The 23,959-nt window shown below is 43.6% G+C and overlaps 2 long non-coding RNA genes across 4 annotated transcripts; one reads left to right on the forward strand and one right to left on the reverse strand.

Annotated features, from left to right (window-relative positions):
• The first annotated feature begins 1,072 nt into the window (after positions 1 to 1,072).
• Positions 1,073 to 22,366, forward strand: LOC310690829. Of its 3 annotated transcripts, XR_014518171.1 has the most exons (8): positions 1,073 to 8,019; positions 8,371 to 8,701; positions 9,963 to 10,462; positions 10,854 to 10,910; positions 11,965 to 12,233; positions 18,294 to 18,411; positions 21,748 to 21,915; positions 22,082 to 22,366. It is a non-coding gene; the product is annotated as an uncharacterized lncRNA (long non-coding RNA). The 3 variants fall into 3 exon arrangements; XR_014518172.1 differs by lacking the exons at positions 8,371 to 8,701; positions 10,854 to 10,910 and having other exon boundaries at positions 6,402 to 7,713; XR_014518173.1 differs by lacking the exons at positions 8,371 to 8,701; positions 10,854 to 10,910 and having other exon boundaries at positions 6,402 to 7,073.
• Positions 16,781 to 22,995, reverse strand: LOC310690863. Its single transcript, XR_014518227.1, has 2 exons — positions 22,784 to 22,995; positions 16,781 to 17,326 (listed from the first exon to the last, which is right to left on the reverse strand). It is a non-coding gene; the product is annotated as an uncharacterized lncRNA (long non-coding RNA).
• Positions 22,996 to 23,959: the final 964 nt, after the last annotated feature.

The raw sequence follows: 23,959 nt of genomic DNA on the forward strand, positions 1-23,959 counted from the left end.
TTCACTCACCTCCAGCATTCCACCCTCACTCTTTCCCCACCCTCCCTCCTTAACGTTCCCTTAATAATTCCAATACAATCGCCTTCGTCACCCTGTTGCACTGGTTTTCAACTTCCAGGAGCGTTTAGGTGAGCCCCGGGTGGCTGTCCTTTCATTAACCTGCAGCCCAGATCTTCCTGCTTTCTCTGTCTTTCTCTCCGAGGCACATTCAGGGAGAGCCGGCAGCTTAACTTGCAACCCGTTATCTTCCTGCATCTCTTCCCTGCCCCCCCATGTTTATCTTCTTAAAATATCCACACCCACCCACGAAAAATTCCTCCCCAGCTTCAGTAACTAACAGTTCCTCGGTTTTACACAAAGGGCTTCAGAAATAATTAAGTAGTTTGATGGTGTGTGTGCCTGGGTGAGTGGGTGTGTTCTATAAGGAGGAATTTTAAAAAAAACCTCTGAAAGTGGGGTCTTTTATGTTTCTTCTCCTACCCCAAACATCCCTCCCCCCATTTCTTCTCTACCTACCCCGCAGGCAACCCCCCATCCCCCTTAACAGTTATCCAGCTTTGTTAGGGTTGCTGTATTTCAAAAAGTAAAAACCAGGACACCCCAAAGTTGTTGAGGTTTGACTTGTCTAAGATCCAGGACAAGGCACCGCCTTTCAGAAATTCCGCCCAAATGTCAATTCCATCTGGGAAATCCCAGTAATGCCAGTCCAAATTGTGGGGACAGGCAGAATGTTGCAGTAAAGGACCATGCCTGCATGTATCCCTGTGCTGTGTGTTTGTTGCTTTCCTACCCCGCAATAAGAAAGCATTTCTGCTGCTGATCTTAATCTTGTTTTGCCCTCTCCACCCCCAGATATACTCTAATTTTGGGAAAGCTTGGGGCTGCCCTGTGAAGTATGTCAGCTCAGCCCTCAGCAGTGTGCTCCCACTTTATGCACATGCCCACTGGCTGTTAAAAGCCTCTATTACCAGTAATACTAGTACTACTAATAATTTTATTTATACCCCACCCATATGGCTGGGTTACCCCAACCACTCTGGGCAGCTAAAGGATGGAGGGGCCCCCCAAGATGCACTATGGTCTCATCCCACTACACTTTGACACCCCCCCTTTATTCTTTATTATTAATACAGTTGCCTGACAACCCAGCAGCCTGACCCCTGTTTCCCAGCTGATGTCACAATGGGCAGGTTTGCAAGCAGGCATCATAATGCCCTGAAAGAGGGATGCCTGTCAGTCTGATGGTGATACACTTGCCAAGGCAAGTGCTGCCCATAAGTGATCATGAGCAGGAACTGTGAAGGTAAGAGGAGCTCAGATGCCAGGTTCTCGGGCTGGGGAGGGACCCTGTGCATTGGAAATGGAAAACCAGGAGGGTGCTGAGTGTCACAGGATTGTGCCTTGACTTTAAGGGGAACATTGGGGAGATGGGTTTTGCTCGTGCTCAAGGGCTAAGATTGCCACATAGGTTTTCCCACATATTAGAGGACAGGAAGGGATTCCCCTGAGAACTGTGCCAGGCAAGGAATCTATGGGCTGGCTTATGAAAACCACACCTGATTGAGCAATGATTGAGTCCATTAAGCTAAGATGTAATGAATTTTAAATAGAGGATTGAGTAAAGTGATGAATATTTATGAACACAATGTTAGAGTTTTAAGGTAGCAAGAATTATATCATGCATATGACTGAAGGAAGTCACATGGGTATTTGGGTAAATGGTGAGTTGGGTATAGGGTTTAGGGTTACATGTGAGGAATGCGTATATATAATATTATATATGTAATGTATAATGTTGAAAATGTACGGCAACTAACATGTAAAATAAATAAATAGAGGGGGGGAGGAGAAAAAAATAGAAATAAAACCACACCTGTGCTTCCTAGGCACATGAGCCCAATGGAAATAAGCATGTCTCCTAAAAGTACGCTGTGTATACAGTCTATGGTTTTAAGGGAAAGGCCTCTAACGGGCTTTAGCTTGCACAGGACAGGAGCGTAGTGAGATTTATTTTGTATTATCTGTTTGCACCATCACTGTTTGCGACCCTTTACAAAGAGGCTGCTGTCCTGAGCGGCTGAAAATCTTTAATTTGGCACAGGGAAGCAACTGGGAAAGGTTGAAGGTCCAAGGTTGGCTCCCGTGTCCTGCCAGGGTCTGTGAGTTTAGACTTCTGGGTTCCCCAGCATTTCCCATATATTATCTCTTTCTTTGCTTTTATTTTCCTTTCTGTCTCCTAGGTCATAAGGCATGAAGGTCAGAGAAGCTGCTGTGGCGGCGTGGACAAGCTGAGAAAGGGGAGGCCACCATACTTCAAAGTGGCATCTCGCAGGTGACGGGCACAGTGATTTTTGCAGCAGGGAGAGAGTTTTGCTGCTTGGTTCCCTTTCCGAGCTTAGCCCCCAACATATGCAGGTATAAGGTGGGCACCATACTGGACATGAGAGTTTAACTGTGGTGAGGGAGGAGGAAACCATTTTGCAGCCATCACCAGGAGCCACTCTGGCCCTGTGTGGCTGCTTCTCGAGGTTGCTGCAAACACCTGGGTTGGGCCACTGTTTCCTTCTGATTCTCTGCATAGATGTGTTCATGGGGGGTGGGACTGCAGCAAATAGCCCCTTAGCAGCAGAGATGCTTTGCTTGCAGAAGATTCAACCCTTTGTATGAAGCGTCAGGTAGCAGGATGCGGGAAGATTTCTACCCAGTGGTGGCTGGTGCCCACTGTGGTTTCCCCATTCACATGTGCAAGCCTTCACTTGAAGTTGCAGTGATATATGAAGGAGCTTGCCTCATCTGAACATCAGCTGCCGTTACAAGTTGAGCGTAACTGGAGAATGGCAGTAGTAGAACCTTTCTACATGAGATCAGAAAGGAAGGGCTCTAGTTCCTTGAGAAGTTAGTCATCCAGGCTTCCTTTGGAAGTTATGGCATGTTAATTCCGTTGGCTATCCAATCCCCACATATACCAGGAAGATACTATATCCTGCTTCCTTTGTGGGGCCATGCTTCCAGAGAATGGTCTCAGTCTCCAGCTCCCAAGATGATGGACAAGACGACAACCAAGCCATCCATGCAGTTTTTGGCTGCCATTTCTGGATGCCAGCGAATCCTCAAAGAAAAATCTTGATCCTCGTGCCTCTTCTCCACTGCCCCTTCTCTGTGTGGGCATGGCTCCTACTCTGACTTCTGCTGCAACCAGATCTTTGGTCCAGAAGCAGTGGCTCAAGTTTTCTCTTCTGAAGACAACAGCGGGGAGCCCAGCCAGGCTAGATAGCCAACCATTTCAAGGCGGAAATATTGGCTTCTGAGTGAAAATGTCCAGGATGTAGCAGAGGTCGGAGGAAATGCTTCCTTCCCATGTCCTCCACCATCATGGCCCAGACTGGTGCTAGCATGGCTTGGAGCCGATGTCTCCGTTTGCTTTGCAGCAAGGGAAAGCAGCAGCCTTGCTTTGGGAACCGCCTCTGTTGTCCCATCCTCATCCTGGGAGAGACTGGAGTCCAGAAGGAGGACAGATGACTCACAGGTACTGGGGCGGTAGGAAGGAGAGGGTCCTTATGAAACACATAAGAAGAGCCTACTGGATCAGGCCCATGGCCCATCTGCTCCAGTATCCTCCTATCCCCATGGCTACCCAGATCCATGGGGAAAACCTGTAAGAACCCTCTTTCCAGCCGTGACTTCCAGCAACGTAAAAGGAAACCCTTTGCTCTGGAGGAAGATCTCTGTGTGTGGAGAGACTCGCTTGAGTGCTCGTTTCTGGGTGGATTCCCCCTTTGTCTAGTCCTCTCCTTCATCCTATTTGCTGGATCATATTTCTGAGCGAATTTTTTCACACACCCACCCTTGTCTGACCCTCCCTCCCTCCCAGCTTTCTCATTTCTACTTCATTATTTTTGCATTTCTCTCCTCTCCCCACTGCCTGTCATCTGGGGAAGGGAAGAGTGTATAGGGGGCAGCTGGATTCTGCCCCGATTGCTGGGAGGAGTCCACAGAGGCAACTGGGCCAGAAGTTTGAGTTTCCCGCCCTTTTCTATTTTGTTAAAAAAGGCGGGAAACACCATTTTGTTTCAACAGCTCAGCCATTTTGTGGGACGCCATTTTGTTTCAACAACTTAGCCATTTGGTTCTCCTCCCTCCTGCGTGTGAAACTGGAGGGGCTGTTCAACTGCCTGCTGGGGGGGGGGTCTTCTTATGGAGGCCCCCAATGCTGCCACCCTCTTCCAACTGCTCAATGATCTCCGAAGCTACAGTCTCGGGGAAAGCGGAGAGGCAAAAAAAATGGCGGCCAGGGTCATCTCTGTGCTGCTGGCCTTTGCCCAAAGCTTTCCTCACTTCAGAAACACAGTAGCTCGGCCGGAGTCGGCCTCACTCTGGCCAAATCGAAGCGAAGATGATCTCATCCTCGAAGACTTATAGTCTTAAAGTGGAAAAGGAGCAAACATGGAGTCAGCAATCGCAGCACAAGGCACGGGGGACCAGGACACAGATTTCTTACACAGTGGGAAGAAACCATTTAAGTGCAAAGAGTGTGGAAAGAGCTTCATACAGAAAGTCTCAGATCTGCTAATATTTTAAATTTAATCCCTGGGTCGTCCCCCCAGTTAAATTTTGATATTTCTCTTTGCTATTGTTTGAAGCAGTATAACCGGTATAGTTTGAAACAGAAATAGCATCTTCGGTGGTACATTCATCTCCTGCTGAAAGATTTTCATCCTTCCCCATCATGCTAATTCTTGTTTCACCTCGTACCATACTTCGACATAGTTATTCGGATTCAGTGATGCATTTTTATTTCTTAACCAAATACCCAAATATTTCACCTCTCACCCCCCCCATGCCCATTTTATTTTGAAGACCCTCTTTCTCTTGATGCGCCAGATTTTTTAGCCAGGATTTTAGTTTAGTTTTTCTTTTATATACATATATATAGAAAGAAAGGGCCTTCTCTGCAGTGGCTCCCCATCTGTGGAATGCTCTCCCCAGGGATGTTCATCTGGCACCTTCATTATACACCTTTAGGTGCCAGGCAAAAACATTCCTTTTTAACCAGGCCTTTGGTTGATCCGATTTACATCCTATGCCCTTTTAAAATGTGAGGGTTTTTTTGTTGGGGGGGGTATTGGGTTGTTTTTTATTTTTATTAGGTAATTTTGTGGTTTTATATCTTGATTTTATTCTGTAAACCGCCCTGAGACCCCCGAGTATAGGGTGGTATAATAATAATAATAATAATAATAATAATAATAATAATAATAATAATAATAATTTTATTTCTCAGTTTTTCAATTTTTGTGACATACAAACATCCAATACAAAAAAAATCCCATTTGACTTCCCTCCCCATCCCTTTCGTGGTTCCTTCAGTTACACTTTTCTTATTGCATCTCCTCAATAATCCATTTTTTTGTTTACTCCCTCTTTATTTTTTAGTCAATTGTTTTTACGTTTTAAGGTCGTTTTTAATTTTAAGATAATCCTGCAAATGAATTTAATTGTTTCTAATAACTTTTCAAAGCTCGCTCCATCTTCCATGTGACAGCCTTGAGATCTTGACTCTCTCTGGTGTCCCTGGATCAAACTGATAAATTTTCTTGCATTACCTAAACTAAACAGTTTTAAATGGATTTTGAATAAACGTGCAATTAATTTTTTAAAAAATAAAAAAACTCAAACATTTTTGGAACGCCATTTTCTTCCAACAATTCAGTCATTTTGTTCCAACAACTCAGCCATTTTGTGGAACGCCATTTTGTTCCAACAACTCAGCCATTTTGTTTCAACAACTCATCGTTTCTCCTGAAGGCCCCAACACCTCCTAGAGATGTGGTCGCTGCACCTTTTTTGGGGGGGCGTGGGGGATTCTGGAGAAATCACAAACAATAGGACAATTCCTCCCTGACTAGGCCCAACAAAACTGTCGTGCAAAGTTGCGAGGGAACTTTCCAAGTTCCCTGAGAGCGCCTCTCGCTCCATCTTCAGGCAGGGGCACAGGGGTGGGTGGATTCAAAAAGTGGGGGACAGGGAAGAAGCACAGCAAGACGGAAACAGTCCAAAGATTGGACCTCGGTAACCATCTTCAGTGGCCCAGGCTGCCAGGTTATAGCTTCCCCCTGCTAGTCGGTTGCAAGAGGTGCAGTGTTGCAAAGCTGGTTTCCTAACATTTCCTGCAGGGAGACTTGCTGGGACAAAGGACCCTCCACCAACCGCTTGCCATTGTATTCCTAACAAGATGTGCACCTATGAGACGGGTCATTCCCTAAACCCCTTTTATTCCTGATGCCACCACAGATGATACCGATCACGTTATTTCACCCTGATGTGGCCCAGTGTGAGGCAGGTGGATAAAATCTGTTTTTTAAAAAATCCCAAGCAATAGTTGCATTACGGCTTGGGTACGACTTGCACCTTGTTTGTTACTTTATTACATGGGTAGACAAACTAAGGCCCGGATCCTGCCCAGTCGCCTTCTCAATCCAGCCTGCGGATGGTCTGGGAATTAGCATGTTTTTACATGAGTAGAATGTGTGCTTTTATTGAAAATGCATCTCTGGGTTATTTGTGGGGCATAGGAATTTGTTCATCCCCCCCCCTTCAAAATATAGTCCGGCCCCCCACAAGGTCTGAGGGATAGTGGACCGGCGCCCTGCTGAAAAAAATTGCTGATTCCTGCCATTACAACTACAGCAGGGGGATTAAACTACTGATCCTAAGCTTGACCCTGCTTCAGATGTAACTACCACCCCTACTGAACCAACAGCTCTCAACTGACTCCCAACTGCCTCACCGCCAACATTCAAACTCCTTTTAAACATTCAAACCCCTTTTCAAACCCAACTGTCTCATGGCCAACATTCAAACCCCTTTTCCAATCTCCAGCAACATTCCACACTCCCTCTTTCCCTCTCCCTCCCTTATTAATATTCCCTTAATAATTCTAATATAATTACCTTCCTTTTTTATAAATTTATTTGGTTTTTCAAATTAAAGTTTTGCAATCCAACATACATCATAAAAGCAAGATGCCAAAGAATCTACTGGACTTCCCCCTCCTCCCCTTTGTGGACCCTATTGTTAGTCATTTCCTCCTGCATCTTTTATAATAATCCAAATCTTTTACATCTCCATTATATCCAAAATTCACCATTGAACTACAAGTGTTATTCCAATCCTACTAATGATTTTAACTGTTTAGTGATTTTTAAGATAAATTATAAATTTCCCCCATTCCTTATTAAAATTTTGGTCTTCCTGATTTCTGATTCTTTCGGTCATTTTTGCCATTTTGGCATAATCCACCAACTTAATCTGCCATTCTTCTCTGGTTGGGACTTTATCTTCTTTCCATCTCTGGGCCAATAACATCCGCATAGCCGTGGTCACATGCATAAATAATCTTTTCTGCTCCATTGTGATTTCTTTTTTAAAAATATTTTTTTATTGGGTTTTACAATTTTATCATCATCACAATCATTATTTCAACAAAACAAAATAAAGTGTAGATCCCCAACCGCCCCGCCCCCCCGTGACCTCCCTCAGCTTCCTTTTCTGTTTTTTTTTTTTTGGCATATTATCCCTCCCTGTTTATTTCTTATTCTTCACAGGTTGTTTTTTTAAAATAGTTATTGTTATTCTCTTATCATTTTAACATGGTATTTCTATTTCTATATTTGTTTTTTTGCACCATTGCGATTTCGGCACCTCTAATATACAGTAATTACCTTCCTTTCCATATTACATCCATGCAATATTTTGCACACCCTACTCTCTGGAATCATACTGTTAAAAGCCCTTGAGCTTCCCATTCCTGGTTCCTAGGAAATGGGGGCGAGCAAGTTGACTTAAGATCTTGCCTCCTCCCATTGCATGTTCCTCATCTATGTTCTAAAAAGCAGATATCCCCCCTCCCCCCAAAAAATGATGTTGGGAACTGTAGTGTGTTAAAGTTAATGATTAAAAGCCGGAGGGCGAGGTGAGAAGAGGTGGCAGAAACCCCACACCTAAATTTACCCTGGGTAGGTGTTGTGACGTGGGGTTTGTGATTTCAGCTCTCTTGATATAACATGCTGGAGACATTTCTCTAGCAACACTTTATTAAAGCAACAAGACTGAAGACTGGGGAGAGGAAAGCTACATTTATAGGGACAGGGAACTAGCAAGAAAGGATACATTTTGGAGGGAACAATATCAGGCAATCACAGTCCTGCCTTTTGGAGGGAACCAATAAGACAGAGGATCCAAATACAGCAGCTTAAATGAACCAATAGTAGCTGTACCCTCTGGAACCAAAAGGCAGTTACTTTACCCTAATGCAAATACAGACAATAATAATACAGATATAAAATCCTTTGACTCAATACACAACAGTAGGTTAGAGAATCTGTGCTGCCCTTAAAGAGCGATTAAGTTTGTTTAACGTTTACTCCATATCAGTTCATGTGGCAAACATCACAAACCATATCATTGGTCGAACTGCTGCAATTTAATTTTTTTATATGTAAGCCCCCTTGCGTTCCATCAGGGGGAAAGGCAGGGTATAAACAAATACTTAATAATAACTACCATTACTACCCGATTTTCCACACAAAAATACAAAGGGGGATCCTGAACATAAGCATGCAATGAAAGGGAGGTGGAACTAAAACCCTTCCTTTTACCATTCTGAGTGCGGCTTGTAAGATCTTGCCTTCTCCCATCACGGGTTCCTCATCTATGTTCTAAAAAGCAGATATTTCTCCCCCCCCCAAAAAAAATGATGTTGGGAACTGTAGTTTGTTATGGGTTTCTGGGAATTGTAGAAGGAAGCTACAATCCCCAGGATCCTTCGGGAGAAGTCATGTGCTTCAAATGCTCATCGGAGGCACTTTAAATCATAGAATCATAAAACCGCGAAGTTTCTCTTTTTTATAATAATTTTTCTTCATTTTCAATTACCATCCAAGAATAGCCTCATTATAACAATACCAAATTATAATACAACTACTAATAATACAGGTGGCCCCCACGGGCTAGATTTGACGGTTTGATTGTTTTCTTTTTTTCTGCGTTCCAAAATCTAATTAATTTCAATTACATTCCTGTCAAAATAATAATCCTTTATACAACAACTGCAATATTAATAACTTCCATTCGTGTTGACACATTAAATGATTTTTAGAACTACAAGTGAGGCACTCAGACTATATCCTTGTACTTTCTGTGTGTGGCAATTATTCTGTCCTTGATGTTTCTTCTTGTCCTTGTAAAATGTTATGTCTACAAAAAGTATATAAGGATTGGCGAATCTTTAAAGAATATTTAGAAAACAATGGAATAAAAGGAAACATCTTGGCAGAATTAGACTGATCCCTGTATTGCATAAATATAAGTTTGTAGGGAGGTAAAAAGAAATTATATAAGAAATATGTAACTGTGCGGTATAAAATAAAAAAATTCCTTCCAGTAGCACCTTAAAGACCAACTAAGTTAGTTCTTGGTATGAGCTTTCGTGTGCATGCACACTTCTTCAGATACACACTTCTTCAGATACACATTCAGTGTGTATCTGAAGAAGTGTGCATGCACACGAAAGCTCATACCAAGAACTAACTTAGTTGGTCTTTAAGGTGCTACTGGAAGGATTTTTTTTTATTTTGACTAAGGCAGACCAACACGGCTACCTATCTACTACTGTGCGGTATAAAGTAATGGATAGACAAAGTACAGTGAGATTAATTGGAAGTCAGTTTTAAATTTCTTTTCTATAAATTTTATAATTGTGTTCAATACCAGAAGTATATATAATTATATTAATCTTCTTATATCTTATAGTGTGGTGGTTTGTTTGATTTTTCTGTTATTTGTTTGTTTGAGTGTATGTTTGTTTACTTTGTATGTATGTCTGTTTTTCATAAATGTATTTATTTTAAATTAATAAAGATATATTTTAAAAAAGTAAAATGTTATGTCTATCTCTTCCCAAGGGTCATCTTTCTAGTCCGAACCCCTACAATGCAGGAATCTCAACCAAGATCATCCAACGTCTGCTTAAAAACCTCCAGCGAAGGAGAGTCCGCCGCCTTCTAAGAGATTCCTTTCCACTGTCAAACAGTGTAAAAGGAGAATGGGGAGCGTACCTTTCTGCATGAGATCAAGAAAGGAAGCGCTCCAGCTCCTCAAGAAGTTGGTCAGCCAAGCTTTCTTTGGAAGTTGTGGCCTGTTAATTCCTTTGGGAATCGATTCCTCACATGTGCCAGGAGGAGATCACATCCTGCTTCCTTCACAGGGCCATGTTTCCAGAGAATGGTCCGCGTCTCCAGCTCCCAACCTGATGGGCAAGGGGGCAACCAAGCCATCCGTACAGTTCCTGGCTGCCCATTTTGGATCCCAGTGCAGCCTAGCAAAGAGCAAAGCTGTTAACACACCCGTGTTTGCTCGGCACACAACCCAAGCGGAAGCGGAACTCAGGGCCTTTCCCCGAAAGGTATGGTGTGTATACAATCTATGGTTTTAAGGGAAAGGCCTCTGGCGGGATTTAGCTTGCCCAGGGCAGGAGCGTACTGAGATTTATTTTGTATTATCTGTTTGCACCATCACTGTGTGCAACCCTTGAGAAAGAGGTTCATGCCCCGAGGGGCTTGCAATCTTTAATTTGACATGGGGAGGCAACAGGGAAAGGTTGAGGGTCCAAGGTGGTTCCTGAGTCCTGCTGAAAGACATAAGCCAGGGTCTGTCGGTTTAGATTTAAGTGCCTGGTGTGGGTGTGACAGCTGTCTGTGATTTCCCCATTCACATGCGCAACTTCACTTGAAGTTGCAGTCATACAATATATGAAACGGCTTGCCTCATCTGAACATCGGCTGTTTTTCTCCCAGAGGGCCTGGAGGACCCACTAAGGAAAGGGCCAGAGGAAGGTTTGAAGGAAATAAAAAGTAAGGCAAAAATATGATTGTTTTTATTAATTATCATCATCATCATCATCATTATTAATAATAATTATTATTATATTATTATTTATTCCCCGTCCATCTGGTTGGGTTTCCCCATCCACTTTGGGCGGCTCCCAACAGAACACTAAAACTTCAAACATTAAAAACTTCCCTAAACAGGGCTGCCTTCAGATGTCTTCTAAAAGTCAGATAGTTGTTTATTTCCTTGACATCTGGTGGGAGGGCGTTCCACAGGGCGGGCACCAGTACCAAGAAGGCCCTCTGTCTGGTTCCCTGTAACCTCATTTCTCACAGTGAGGGAACCACCAGAAGGCCTTTGGAACTGGACCTCAGTGTCCACGTTGAGCGACATGGGTGGAGACGCTCCTTCAGGTATACTGGGACGAGGCTGTTTAGTGCACTAAAGGTCAGCACCAACACTTTGAATTAGCACATACAATCAGGAACCGCCCTCAGACCTGCGGGTATAGGGCAATACAGTGGTACCTTGGGTTACATACGCTTCAGGTTACAGGCTCCACTAACCCAGAAATTGTGCTTCAGGTTAAGAACTTTGCTTCAGGATGAGAACAGAAATCGTGCTCTGGTGGTGTGGCGGCAGCGGCAGCAGGAGGCCCCATTAGCTAAAGTGGTGCTTCAGGTTAAGAACAGTTTCAGGTTAAGAACGGACCTCTGGAACAAATTAAGTACTTAACCCGAGGTACCACTGTATATAAATTCCAGAAACAACAACAACAATTAGGATAGAAAGGAAAGGGTTAAGAGAGAAAAGCTGCTGGAGGAGGAGGAAGTGAATAAAAAGAACAAGTAAGAGGGATGAAAGATTTGCATGGCATGGGGAGGACATGGTACAAGTTGAGCAGAAAAGGAGAATGAAAGAAGAAGAACCTTTCTGCATGAGATCAGAAAGGAGGGACTCTTGTTCCTCAAGAAGCTGGTCAGCCAAGCTTCCTTTGGAAGTAATGGCATGTTAATTCCACTGGGAATCCATTCCTCACATATGCCAAGAGGATACTATATCCTGCTTCCTTCACAGGGGCACACTTCCGGAGAATGGTCTGCGTCTCCAGCTCCCAGGCTGATGGGCAAGAGTGCAACCAAGGCGTCCGTACAGTTCCTGGTTTCCCTTTCTGGATCCCAGGTCAGCCCTACCAAGGCACTGAAGGAATCCTCATAGAAGCATCTTTGTCCTCGTGCCTCTTCGCCACTTCCCATTGTTTGTGTGGGTATGGCGCCTCCTCAGCCGGACTTTGGGCCAGAATGTGGCTGCTACATCCTCACTAAAGGAGAGCTCCAAGATAGAAGGTAGGAGAAACTATCCATTGAATGACCCACAGGAAAGTTTCCTTCCCATGTCCCCCATCATCATGCCCCAGACTGGTGCTAGCATGGCTTGGAGCCAGGCGCCTGCTGATGTCTCTGCTTTGCAGTGAGGGAAAGCAGCAGCCTAGCTTTGGAAACTGCCTCTTTTGTCCTGTCCTCATCCCGGGAGAAACTGGAGCCCAGAAGAAGGACAGATGACTGGGGCAGGAGGAAGGAGGGGGTCCTTATGAAACACATAAGAGCAGCCTGCTGGATCAGGCCCGTGGCCCATCTGGTCCACCATCCCCTTCCCTCTGGGGCTTCCCAGATGCCCTCTGGTCACCTATGGCTTCCAACAACTACTTTGGAGAAGCATAGCTGCCTCTCACTGTGAAGGCAGAGTGTTGCCATCATGGCTAGCAGCCTTTGATAGCTCTCACCTCCATTGAATCGTCTAATCCAGTGTTTCCCAACCGGTGTTCCGCGGCACACGAGTGTGCCGTGAGACATCGGCTGGTGTGCCGCGAGATGCCTGGAGGGAGGCGGGCGAGTCGGGCGGCGAGAGGCGGGGCGGCGGCGGCGAGGAGAGGCCGCGCCTCCTGCTGCTGCCTGGCGCTCCTCCTCGCAGCCGGCAGCGCTGCCTGGGCGCCTCCGCGCGACTCTGCCTCGCTGGGTTTTGTCTCCCAGCAGAGACGGGTCACACGCGCCCCTCCCTCCCTCCCTCCCTCAGCCTGCGCGGAGGGAGAGCCAGAGAGAGGCATCGCTCCTGTGCTCCGAGGCGGATTGAGCGCAGCTGAGAGGAGCTGCCGAGGGAAAAAACTTTCACTTTTGTGCGTCCCTCCCGGCGTGACGCTGCGCGCTGACGTCACGGGGCGGGGCTTTAATGGTGGTGTGCCGCGAGATTTTTTTTCAGTAAACAGGTGTGCCGTTGCCCAAAAACGTTTGGGAAACACTGGTCTAATCCTCTTTTAAAGCCATCTTATCTGAGATGCTCTTCCGGTGCATCTGATTCTCCCATGCTTCATTGTTCCAGCAAGAAGGTGGCAGGCTATTGTGAGGTCAACAGTGTGATCTTGCCCTCGCACCATACAAAGTTACAGCTGGTTCATAATTGCATGCACATCATTACCCGATCCAGTGCTTTTCTTTAGAGGAAAAGTTTCCAGTACAGTACTGCATATCCTTGAGTACCCCCAGAAAATAGCACCAATTATATCACAACCGCCGCACCATACATTGAAAGCCCTCTTCTACCACTTTCAAGCTCTTGACTTTTAAAAGTATCTTTCAAAAAAAACACCAAAGTCCTTTTTGCTGGGGATAATTCAGACGGAAATTCCCAGGTGTCAAAAAAGGTTGTTTATGTATGCCACTACTGTGGCCTGTGTTTCATTAGCCCAAAAATGGAAAACGAGTGAGGTCCCAACTAAAGAAGAATGGCAACTTAAACTGACAGAATATGAGCAGCTTGCAGACTTAACATACAGAATAAGAGAACAAGAACATACTTTTAGAGAAGATTGGAAAACGTTTATTGAATACATGGGAAATAACTGTGTACACTTGAAAACGTTGGCAGCATTAAGATAAATTCAACAGTGTAAATAAGTTTTGATGGATGTAATAATGGATTACTGAATGGTTTAGTTTTTGTAAAATATGCAGAGATTCATGAAATGCAAAGGAACAAGGGTAGAAAGATAAGCTACATTTGCAGGGGCAGCGGTCACAAGCCACTCTCATGACAGCTGCAGAATGGGAGTATTAAGAATGGGAGAACAGCTCATCTGAATCAGACTAAACAGCTTTCTGAATATAAACAGAAGACTACACAGCAGCGTTATGCGTTACTTTCTTAGCCCCACCGGTGTAGGGATAGCAGCACAGGATAAAGCTACAGGACTGCTTCGGAACTCTTCCAGCCCAACCTGCAACAGGGGTACTAGACTACATTGCAGGCTTCTTGTAAAGCACTTTCTCTTCATTGCCCTGACTCCAACATCATAGCTGTCAACTTTCAGATTTGAAAATAAGGTATCAGCAGCCTCGAAAATAAGGAATCAGCAGCCTCACCTGTCCCGGGGATAGTCTACAGGATATCTAACAATCCAGGATAGCAGTGGGAAATGGCGCTGGAATAAGGGAATTTCCCGCAAAAAAAGGGAAGGTGGACAGCTATGTCCAACATGCAATACTCAAAGTGAATTACACTGCAGAGCCGTCATACTCCCAGCCGCAACCACTTCAGACTTTCATTATGGGATAATGAACTGCGTTTGTATGGAAATCTGCATTTTTTAAAATGTCTAAAAGCAAAACAAGGGTTTCCCTCCCCGCACATCAAATGAGTTTCGATTAGAGGAGCACAAACTACCGGTATTTGCTGCTACCATTTTCTTCAGTGGTTAACATGCGGGCATACGTTTACAGGGGCATGAACATCTTGGCTTTCTCTGCAGATTTCTGGGGGTGGTGTGAATAAGCAAAAATAGCAAAACAGCACAAGTTCAGTATAACTTTTTTTTAAAAAATCAGTTCTCCCTATCCCGAGGACTCAGGATTTGTATTCATAGCTTTCAAAACCAATGAAACCAATAGACAGCGCAAGCGACTTTCACAATGATGAAAAGCGAATGCATGAAATAATAACAGTAATTGCACGTCTGAAGTAGACGGTAGTGTGCAAAAGCCAATGCCGCTGCAGATTTGTGTTAATCTTTGATGTCTCATGTAGGGACGCGGGTGGCGCTGTGGTTAAAAGCCTCAGCGCCTAGGGCTTGCCGATCAAAAGGTCGGCGGTTCGAATCCCCGCGGCGGGGTGCGCTCCCGCTGCTCGGTCCCAGCGCCTGCCAACCTAGCAGTTCGAAAGCACCCCCGGGTGCAAGTAGATAAATAGGTACCGCTTACCAGCGGGAAGGTAAACGGCGTTCCGTGTGCTGCGCTGGCTCGCCAGATGCAGCTTTGTCACGCTGGCCACGTGACCCGGAAGTGTCTGCGGACAGCGCTGGCCCCCGGCCTATAGATGTGAGATGGGCGCACAAACCCCAGAGTCTGTCAAGACTGGCCCGTTCGGGCAGGGGTACCTTTACCTTTTACCTTGATGTCTCACTTCCAAAGATGCTGCACAGAACTCTTTTTTTTAATCCTCTTTTGAAGAAAAGCAGGCTGAGTCATTTCCTATAGGGCTCAAGTATGATAGCAATTTAACTATGTGATGCTTTCACTTGTTAAGTCTGTCTGTCCTGATGGCTGTCCTGATACAATCTGCAAGAGCTCTTGATTTCCTTCCAGTGCTGGCGCAGTCGTTTTTAATTCACATGGAACTTTAGCTGCCCTCGCCTCATACTAAAAGAATGCTCAGGACCTGATTTTATGTGCCTGAAAAAAAGGAGGTGGTGGAGGAAGTGGTTAGCAGCAGATAAAAGTACCAGAGAGCCTGGCATTAATGCACTAAAATAATGCTACAGTGACTGGGCAACCTTCCTCTGTTAGGGAGATTGCATTTAATAGTCTAGGATGGCAAGGGGGATTTTCCTTTAATGGATGCTAATTTGGGGGCTATTGCAGGTATCATTTGTTATGGCTGTGCAAGGGGGGGGGGCACCTAAGCTCCCGTATTTCAGACACATGGTTCATACCGTGCTTTTTTCTGGGGGGGACGCATACCCCTAAACATTTTGTGGATCTAAGTTTGGCCTCATTGAGAGGCAAGATTTCAGTATCAGTAGGAAAATGAGAGTACCCCTAAACATTATTTTTTTTAAGGAAAAAGAGCACTGGGTTCATATATTTAGACACGTGTGCGTTTATGAATATTTGTTCTTTATTTGAGACCTTTGAATTCTTAGAACAATGTTCACCCCGATCCTGGAGGGCTGGATCGAAGGAAGGCTCTTCATAAGAGCTGGATCAGGCCAGTGGCCCACCTACAGCAGCATCGTGGTCTCACTCGGTTCTGACCCCCCCTAAAATAAATCTTGGCTAGCCTATGTTCAAAAGCATTATTATTATTATTATTATTATTATTATTATTATCACTACAATAGAAGGGTTTTGTTTAGTAGCATTTCCTAATCTGTGGGTCACACAGCCTGTGCAAATGGATCACAGGCTTTAGAAGTAAAAGTCTCCTTCTTTGGAGGTCTTTAAGCAGAGGCTTGACAACCATATGTCAGGAGTGCTCTGATGGTGTTTCCTGCTTGGCAGGGGGTTGGACTCGATGGCCCTTGTGGCCTCTTCCAACTCTATGATTCTATGATTCTAAGTAAACCCCAAGAATCAGTCCTTAACTGATATGAATGCCTCTAGTTTTGTTAGCATGAGAATACTTTTTTGACGTTTGTAGCTGAACATCAGAAAGACTTGAGCTCTATTATCGCAGGGCTGCCATACGTCCCTGTTTCTCCTGGACATGTCTGGGAATCTGACTGTCAAAATGGAGTCTGGGCGGAATTTTGCCGAATTGGAAAACCTGGACGCATGGCAACTAGGGCGATGTTCTGAAAAAAACCTCAACTACTTAAATAAATACTTTTGTTTTTGTTTTTGTGTTATGTTGGATATGTGATTGTAAAACTTTAATTTGAAAAACCAAATAAATTTTTATATATATAGTGGTACCTTGGTTTAAGAACAGCTTAGTTTATGAACAACTTGGATTAAGAATGCTGCAAACCCAGAAGGTGTTTTGGTTTGTGAACTTTGCCTTGGAAGGAGAACATGTTCCGCTTCCTGTTGAATGTGTTCCATTTGTAAATTGAGTCCCCCACTGCTATGGGAAAGCACACCTTGGTTTAAGAATGCTTTGGTTTAAGAATGGACTACTGGAACGAATTAAGTTTGTAAACCAAGGTACCACTGTATATATAAAAAAGAGATACGTAACTGAATTTGACACTTGAATAAAAACGTCAAGTAAACCCTCCATCATGCATGCTGGGGTGTGCTTCTTGGTTTCATATTTACCCGTTTTAGAATCTTGTAGCTGTAGTATGAATAGCTTAGTTTCTTCTTCGTTCTGTCTGGAAGGATGTGAGCGAGTGTTGAGGAACAGAGTCCACCTTGTTGATAAGGAACCAATGTTTCCTTCATTGCAGCTGTAAAGGAGTAAGGGCACAATCACAACAGTGCTGACAAACCAAGATAAGGTTTCAAGAGGGGTTCACTGAAAGTTTAATCCTACGTGCCCTACTTAGAAAAAAAAATTCTTTAAAAGCATTCAAACATCAGGAACATTTGAATACAGTCCTTCCTGTTGCCTCTGCAGCATCATTATTATGTTTTATAATTGTATTATTATTTAGAAGAACCACAGATTAAGATGTGAAACAAGACAAAACTCCGAAAACGAAGTTCCTAAGCACTAAACTGGGAACCAGCATTTCACAAGTCTATACACATTCCATGCTAGGCACCATCTAGTGGCCTATTTCCATACAAAACTCATGAAACTGCCCTCCTGTCTTATCTAGTGCTATTTATGTGAGCGTCCGTCTGATACTGGGGAGTGGGTGGAAGCAGCAGCAACATTTGTAATCCGTCTGCATGTATGAAAAAAGCCACAAAGCTTGATTTTGCTCAGGTTTTTCCACCCCTAGCAAGCTACAAGTACCGTATTTTTCGCTCTATAAGATGCATCAGACCACAGGACACACCTAGTGTTTGGAGGAGGAAAACAAGAAAAAAAATATTCTGAATTTCAGAAGCCAGAACAGCAAGAGGGATCGCTGCGCAGTGAAAGCAACAATCCCTCTTGCTGTTCTGGCTTCTGTGATAGCTGCGCAGCCTGCATTTGCTCCATAAGACGCACACAAATTTCCCCTTACTTTTTAGGAGAGAAAAAGTGAGTCTTATAGAGCAAAAAATACGGTAGCTCATACCACAAACCTATATGGCTGCTCAGAAGGAAATCCCATTGGGTTAAATGGAGTTTGCACCCAGATAAACGTTCTAGGTCAGATTATACACTCAGTCTATAGGATTATAGCACTGAGGTTACACACCATTAAACTAAGCCCTTACAGGTGTTCCATTAACTTATATTTTATCTTCATCAATTCTCAGGTGATCATTCTTATTTCTGGGCTGCCAAAAGCTTATCTACTACTGCCTACAGCCCAAGTAACAACTGAAATGACCCAAGGACCCAGAGGTGGCTGAAGAGCTGGAAACCCAGATTAAGGTAGCATTTAAAGCACTCTTGTAAACTTTGGGTCTGTCAAGGAAACTAGACTACAATTCATGCCTAAAGAAGGGAAAATGAGGAATAACACTGTTGCACTAAAGAAAACATGAAGTACAAGGAAGTTGGGCTTTATAGCCTAAAAATGCGGATGAGTAAACCTATAGCTAAGGCAGAGCACAGCATTTAATAGAACAAGCTCTCTCCCCAACCTTTTCTTCGTAGTGGCTTTTTCCCTTTTTAGCCGTCCAATATGCAGCGGTTTAAGAAGTTAAAGCTTCTTCTTTTAGGAAAGCAAGTGGCAAAGTGTCATTAGCCGAGTTTTTAGCATCCTATCAGTTCCAGGTGCAACAAATATAATTCTCACCTTGTCGGTTTAAATTTAAATTTGTAATGTGCCATTTGTGGGCCCAATCTACCTGAGCTGATATGAAGATGCTAAATCCAGAACAGCAGTTCTTATTTTCTGCTTCTGGGGGGGCAGTTTCCACATTGAGCTTTCTGCTGAACAAACCCTGGGAGTTTGCCATGGAATCGAATGTTTTGAAAAGGATTCAGAGAAATGTTTTAGATAATATATTAGAAGAACAGCACCACTGGATTTGACCAAAGGGTCATGGGCATAGCCAGGATTTTAGTTAGGGGGGGGGGAGAACCTCAGTTCGCTATGTATTTTTATTGATTATGGGGGGGGCAGATGCCCCTCCCTGCCCCCTGGCTATGCCCATGCCAAAGGCCCAGTTAATCCACTGTCCTGCTCTCACAGTAGCCAACAAAAACCCTATGAGAAGCCTCTGAAGCAGGAACTGAGCTCAACAGCACTCTTCCCAACCATAATCCCCAGCAGCTGACATTCAGGGTCACAATTCAAAGTGCTGGTCATTAGCTATAAAGCCCTACACAGCTTAGGTGCTAGCTATCCGAAAGACTGCATTCCCGAAACCTGCTTAGGCCTTGTGATCTTCGGGGGACGGCCCTTCTCCCGGTCTCGCCACCCTCGCAGGGACACTTGGCGGGGACGCGGGAGAGGGCCTTCTTGGTGGTAGCTGCTCCAAGACAAGGGTGGCGCTGTGGTCTAAACCACTGAGCCTCTTGGGCTTGCCGATCAGGTCAGTGGTTTGAATCCCTGCGATGGGGTGAGCTCCCGTGGCTCTGTCCCAGCTCCTGCCAACCTGGCAGTTCGAAAGCATGCCAGTGCAAGTAGATAAATAGATAGCACTGCAGCGGGAAAGTAGATGGCGTTTCTGTGCGCTCTGGTTTCCGTCACGGTGTCCCGTTGTGCCAGAAGTGGTTTAGTTATGTTGGCCATGTGACCTGGAAAGCTGTCTGCGGACAAACGCCGACTCCCTTGGCCTGAAAGCAAGATGAGAACCACACCCCAGAGTCAACTTTTTACCTTTTTTGCTCCAATACAACTTGGGAACTCCTTCCCTAGAGAAGCTGAACTGGTTCCCCCCCCCCCCTTGTTGTCTTTCCACAGGCTTTTAAGAACTGACCATTTTTAACAAAAGGGCTGGTGCCCTGCTGTTTTGGGTGCGATTGTCTGTATGTTTTTAATAGATCTTTCCTGCAGAGAGAGAGTTTTAATTCTATTAATGTTTGATTGTTTTTAATTATAGGTGCCCCCATGATTTAGCTATTCTTACATTATCTGAAAACCACCTTGAGTCCCTGTCGGGGGGGGGGAATAATAAATAATAATAATAATAATAATAATAATAATAATAATAATACATTAGTACATTGGTGTACTGCCTTTGTGTCAGAGAGCAGAAACTCTGTAAGGAGACATGTGCAGTGCAATAGCTAGGATTAGCATGCAACGACGAGACTGGTGCATCTCACAGCATGTTCTTTTTATGACAGCTATGGGAAGCTGCATTGCATGTTTGCATTAAGTCCACTTTACTAGTGCGTTCTCGTTTATTGTTGTCCCCTTTATCAGGGAAGGTCTCCACCTAACTTGTGCTACTCCTCTCATAACAGAACAATAAAGCAGAATTTTCCAAACTTTGTGTTGTGACACGTTAGCATCTACTGGAAAGGGGATAGTTTCACCTCTGCTTTGCTAGTAAAATGGAATTACTGTGTCACAAAATGTTGCATGTCTAAAAAGCGCGCCACCTGCATGAAAAGTTTGGAAAACTCTGCAATAAAAATTCCTTTTTCTTTTTTAAAAAATGCAATTAAATTGCAAATCAAGGGCCCACCTAGGCTGACATCCTGCCTCATCCTCAATATCCATCCTCAATAGCAAAACCAAAGCAGCTGCTTGAAATATCCCAAAGGCATAGCATTTTTAAAAAAGAAAGAAAAAAGGTTGGAGCATTAGCCTCTCCAGCCTGGACTCACTCATGAAACCCATTGAGGAATATGGATAGAAAATTTACAGCATTAAAATTATATGAAAATGATATATCAATGGTACTGTTATAAGAATTCTATAGTCCCAAATATAAAATAAACGTTCATAAATGTACAAGGGAAACACATACATAAGTATATAAACCACGTGTCTGAAATAGTACAGGAGAGCAATCCTGAAGTCATTTTGACTCTCCCAAATTGACCTCAAATATTTCTCGGCAAGGAGGAAGGAAATGGAAAAGCCTCTTCATTGTCTTTTGCTTACCTGTCTTAAGGGCATATTTGTGTATGAATAGGGTGAGCCTGTGGCCTGGATTCAGGAATTAAAGTATTTACCATCACAGAAGAATGACAGGGCTGCCCAGGTAAAGCAATCAGTGACCACTGTCAGGTATCCTGGCAGACAGGATTTCTGCTGTAGACAGCCTCCTGTGATGTATTTCTGCTGTAGACCTGCCTCCTTCTGTGATGTATGTATGATGTTTTTGGGAGTAGTCTTGAGCTACAGGGTTGGCAATTTTAAAAATCTATATAAGGGCTTGTGCACCATTGTTCTGGATTCCTCCTCTCTCCTGCATGTGGTGAGCGAGGACCCTGTTGCAACAGTTTAATAAAGATCAGGGTTACTAGCTGCTTTGCTTCTCAACATTCTCTGGTTGGCCTGTTATTTTCTCCTACCAACAGGGAACCCACTTAAGGACTCTATACAGGCTCTTGGATACCCCATAAGGGAAAGGAGCAGTTTTTCTTATAACAGTACCTACCACCAAGTAAACTGGCAAAAATGTATAAATCTAAATCAAATACTGCAAATGTTGGAAATGTAAAGAAGGTTCTTTTTATCATATATGGTGGTCTTGTAGTAAGGTTAAAGCTTACTGGGAATTGATATATAATGAATTGAAAAAGATGTTTAAAATAATGTTTGTAAATAACAACAACCAGAAACTTTGCTTTTGGGAATTATAGGGACAGAACTATCCAAACTGTACAGAAATTTATTCATGTATGCGTCTGCAGTGGCTAGAATGTTACTTGCCCAAGAATGGAAAGAAGTCCCAGTGAAAGAAGAATGGATTCAAAAACTTTTGGAATATGCAGAAACTGCAAAACTTACCAGAAAAATTAGAAATCAAGGTAACAAACTTTTTATAAAGTTGGTGTTGTAAAAATGAGATAGGATCTTACTACCATATGTAGCGGACTTGTATGGTTATAAGCGAGTTTTGGAATAATATATATGATGAGTTTAAGAAATTATTAAAATTTACTTTTAAAAAAGGACCGGATATTTTCCTTCTAGGAATACTGCCAACAGAAATAAAGCAAAATACAAGACCACTGCTTATGTACTTAATTACAGCTGCAAGAATACTGGTAGCAAGAAGCTGGAAATGCGAAACAACACCTACAAGACAGGATGCTATAACTGATATTCTTTTCTTATTGTTAATTCTCTTTTGTTCTTTTTATTTTTATTCTCTTTATTCTTTCTCTTTTTAACTTTGTGTTTAATTTTGTTGTAACCATTTTATAATACATTTGTAAGATGATATTTTAAATCAATAAAGATTATTTTTTTAAAAAAGGGATATGTGGAAACTGCAAAACTTACCAGGAAAATTAGAAATCAAGCTAACAAACTTTTTACAAAAGAATAGAAATGGTTTACTGAATATTTACAAACTGTAAACAGATAAGAACATTGGCAGGATTATTGTAATAACCTGCAGCTTCATAAGAGTAAATATTTAAAGCAGATGAATAAATGAATAAATTAAGTTAATTTGGATATGCTGAAAACATGAAAAATAAATTTAAGGAACTGCAGAAAGAGGGGGAATGAAGTCAAGCTTTGAAATGTTCAAATGACTGTAAAATTATGGAAATGTATCAAACTGAAAATCATTTTTTAAAAAAGAAATCCATTGAAGCCACTCTCTGTGGGTTTAGCCTACCTCACAAGATGGTTGTAAAAGAGGAAAAGGAAAGAAAAACCACACACCTCGCCTGGAGCTCCTTGAGAGGAAAGACGGGCTGTTGTTGTTGTTTTGTCGTTTAGTCGTGTCCGACTCTTCGTGACCCCCTGGACCAGAGCATGCCAGGCACTCCTGTCTTCCACTGCCTCCTGCAGTTTGGTCAAACTCATGCTGGTAGCTTCAAGAACACTGTCCAACCATCTCATCCTCTGCCATCCCCTTCTCCTTGTGCCCTCCATCTTTCAACATCAAGGTCTTTTCCAGGGAGTCTTCTCTTCTCATGAGGTGACCGAAGTATTGGAGCCTCAGCTTCAGGATCTGTCCTTCCAGTGAGCACTCGGGGCTGATTTCCTTCAGAATGGATAGGTTTGATCTTCTTGCAGTCCATGGGACTCTCAAGAATCTCCTCCAGCACCAGAATTCAAAAGCATCAATTCTTCGGCAATCAGCCTTCTTTATGGTCCAGCTCTCACGTCCATACATCACTACTGGGAAAACCATACCTTTTACTATACGGACCTTTGTCGGCAAGGTGATGTCTCTGCTTTTTAAGATGCTGTCTAGGTTTGTCATTGCTTTTCTCCCAAGAAGCAGGCGTCTTTTAATTTCGTGACTGCTGTCGCCATCTGCAGTGATCATGGAGCCAAGAAAGTAAAAAGTCTCACTGCCTTCAATTCTTCCCCTTCTATTTGCCAGGAGGTGATGGGACCAGTGGCCATGATCTTCATATTTTTGGTGTTGAGCTTCAGACCACATTTTGCGCTCTCCTCTTTCACCCTCATTAAAAGGTTCTTTAATTCCTCCTCACTTTCTGCCATCAAGGTTGTGTCATCTGCATATCTGAGGTTGTTGATATTTCTTCCGGCAATCTTAATTCTGGCTAGGGATTCATCCAGCCCAGCCTTTTGGACGATAAATTCTGCATATAAGTTAAATAAGCAGGGAGACAAATATACAGCCTTGTCGTACTCCTTTCCCAATTTTGAACCAATCAGTTGTTCCATATCCAGTTCGCCTGGAGCTCCTTGAGAGGAAAGGCGGGCTACAAGCGTTCTAAGTTACCTACGTCGAGACGACGTTTGAACGTCACGTCGTATGCAAGCGCGCCGTTCGGAGCAAGCCGCCAGGTGGCCCTGCAAGTAAAGCTTTCATAGAGCGAGAGAGGGGAGGGGCGGCAGGCATCCAAGAGTGGGCGTGGCTTC

This window comes from Podarcis liolepis, assembly GCF_965112155.1.
Source record: "Podarcis liolepis genome assembly, chromosome: 13".
In the NCBI taxonomy this organism is placed as follows: domain Eukaryota; kingdom Metazoa; phylum Chordata; class Lepidosauria; order Squamata; family Lacertidae; genus Podarcis; species Podarcis liolepis.